The sequence below is a fragment of the Sprattus sprattus genome (genome assembly GCF_963457725.1).
Source record: "Sprattus sprattus genome assembly, chromosome: 2".
NCBI lineage: Eukaryota > Metazoa > Chordata > Actinopteri > Clupeiformes > Clupeidae > Sprattus > Sprattus sprattus.
Genome location: NC_137921.1, coordinates 69455037 through 69458216, shown reverse-complemented (window position 1 = coordinate 69458216; position 3180 = coordinate 69455037).

Below are 3180 nucleotides of genomic sequence, written 5' to 3'. Positions count from 1 at the left end.
AAACAAACATTACTCAAAAAATAAACAACCGCAGATATAAATCCTTCTAGTTTTATTTGCAAATAATTTACTTCAACATACAATCATTCAAGGACCTCTCACTATGCTCTACAATAAAAGCTAATATCATATTTACACATATATCAATGAAAAATAAACAATACAAAAAGGACGGCACTCTACCCAGACCTATGTGACTCCGTCTCTGATCCGGAGCGGGGCATGAGGAACATGGGGGCAATAAAGTGGAAAAAGCCCCAGACGTAACATAAACTCACTCAGGGGCCAAACTGCGACCTGACCTCTCCCTTTCCTGTCCTCCCCTCAGGTCGAATGCAAGTGAGCAAGAAAGCGAGCACAGCGAGTGTGTGTGAGACCTCACCCACACATCTGGCGCTGGCCTGGGAATAGCTGATGGTGTGTGTGTGTGTGTGTGTGTGTGTGTGTGTGTGTGTGTGTGTGTGTGTGTGTGTGTGTGTGTCATCGGGGATGGAGTGAGAGGGCTGGAAACGTGAGGGGGCATTCAAAGGTAAAGGGGGCCCCATGATAAGGGAGAGTTGAGGCAGGGGGCGTGATATCATAGAGAGCCTGAGTAAGTCTGGATCACTCCCAGGCAGCACCCTGGTGTTCTCCACCTGTACACATGAAAATAACACAACACAACGCTGCACTTTATACTGAGTACATCAGTAAATTAATGACTTATGTGCAATAATGACTACATACAGGGTGCTTTGTTTGTTTTATTAGCATGTTGCTACATGATGTCTTAAGAGATGAAGGTTAAATGTAGGGTTAGGGTTATGAACACCTATTAAAATGTACTTACTTGATAAGTACATTGTATTTTGTATTGCCTGTTATCAGGAAAATACATATTATATGGGTCAAAACATTAAATTAAAACCATATCCTATTTTCTTTCTGCAATTGATGTGGATGATTTTGGCTGCACAAAAGTATAAATTACAAGGCTATGACTGACTGTACTGTATGTATCCCCCAGCCTCTTCCTCCAGTCGTCATTCCACACTACTGCAGGGTGTCAGAAGGGGCCACAGAATGTTTAAAAAGGTTGGGCTCCGTCTCTGTCTCTTTGTTAAATCGGATGAAATCCTCCAGTGAGAATCTCACACAAATGACAAATGCATCTGCCCTCCCCCTGCAACGAGATCCGACAAGGTCATGGCGGGGAGGAAACACACCAAGACCAGTCCCATCATATAAATCTCGCCGACTGACAAAAAAATGTGGAGCGATCCACTTCAGAGTGGCCCATGACCAAACAGGCATTTATTCAAATGGCATGCCTGTGCCTCAGTTTATTTTATTTTAATTCATCACTGGCCTTTTCATCTTTTGCTTTTTCTCTCTCTCCTTCACCCTCTCTTAAGAGCGGCTGAGTTTGTCTTACGCTTCGTGGAATGCCAGAGAAAAAATGTTCTATGGTTCTCGGGGTCTCGGAACGACCCCACTAAGTAGTTCATTTCATTTTGGGGCCGAGTGTTTGTGTCAGGGAAGAAGCCAGTCATAAGAGATACCACAACATTCCAATCGCTTTAGTGTTAAAAATGCATAATAGTCTGCAGTAACCCCAACTGAGTTGCTGTGATCATTAGTTTAAGCATTGCAAACAACATTACAAATTCTGAAAATATAAAAGGACACAAGACGGTCATTATATTTTCTACTGGGATTGAGAGACCCATGCTCTATTTTAAAGCTGTTAGATCTATTTCAGGCTACAGGGGATAAAGGGAATGCAGGGGATCCCTTATGTAAAAGCGACTGTGTTATCCATGCTAGTTTGCGAAGAAGAAATGGGGGTCGTCGAGAACGACGACGGAGGAGTATCATGCTTCACCCTCAGGTGTTTATGTTGATCTAATTGCTTGTTTGATCACCCCAAAGTAATGCATTTGAAACAGACCTTTAAACCGTGTGTCTTTACAGTGCGGTTTACAGTGCATTGTGGGGATGGGGGGGGGGGGGATTTTCAATTGAGCACTCTGGGTTTTTCTTGAACGTCCTTTGACGAAAGAAGCAGAAGGAAGAAGCCGTAAAGGCAGTCAACCAAGCAGGAACAGTGGCAGCCCTGGATCACCCTAATGCATTTTAAATTCAGTCCAGAGAATGCTGCGACCCTCCGCAGTCACCGCACGAGGAAAGAAAACAAACCATTAGAGTTAATGGGTGTGCACTACAGTGCGAGAGCTGTATATTTGGGGGGCCTGTCAAGACACAGTCGTTTGATTCTGATTACGTCTATCGTGCTGGTCGGACCGCCGCAATTATCCTCCAAAATAAACACGGATGGAGGTTCACGCGGAGTCACAGGCGACGTCAGAGGGCCTCGGTCACTCGTTCGCAGTGGGTGATAAATAACGCACACGCACCATTTATCTCGCACCTAGTCATTCAGGAGTTTCCATCGGCAGAGGAGAAGATGGGGCGAAGAGCCAGAGAATTTATGAATCACACCTCGCCTCAGAGGACGAAAGGAAACGTGAGAAGGCACATGTCCCTGTGTGCGTAATACTGGGATAGGGCCCAATCATTCGCTTTTTGGCTATCGCTCGAACTTCATAAAAACGAATCGACAGACTTAAGACTTTACGAAATTACGAAAGAATTAGCAATTTCTTTGGTGGGTGTATATGTGTGTGTGTGTGTGTGTGTCTCTGTGTGTGTGTGTGTGTGTGTGTGTTTGTGTGTGTGTGTGTGTGTGTGTCCACAGCACACAAACAAGTCACGAGGGTGATGAACGAGCTGGTCCAGGACTGGGTCATCCATCACCTTCGCTGTCCGCTTGGCAGCGGGAACGTGACAGGAACGGTCAAATAACGTTTAGCACACGGGACCCTGTGTTGGGTGGGGGGGAGATTACTACTGTCAGAGCGATAATGGATTAGCCCTGGTCCGGTGGGCTCCAGCCAATCGGCAGCCAGCCACGATATTAGCATAGCTATCAGGAAGCAAGCCTCTCAGGCGGGGGGGGGTGAGGTGATTGACAGATGGAGGTGGCCGCCCAGCAGACACGCAGGCAAGCTACGGCCAGGCAGAGAGAAGCCAATTATGGTGGGATGCAGGGACATTCATCATTCCGTTAGACACCTGTCCAGCGCCTCACAAAGGAGAGAAGCCTCCATCCCCGGTGTAGGGATAGAAAGAAAGAGAGAG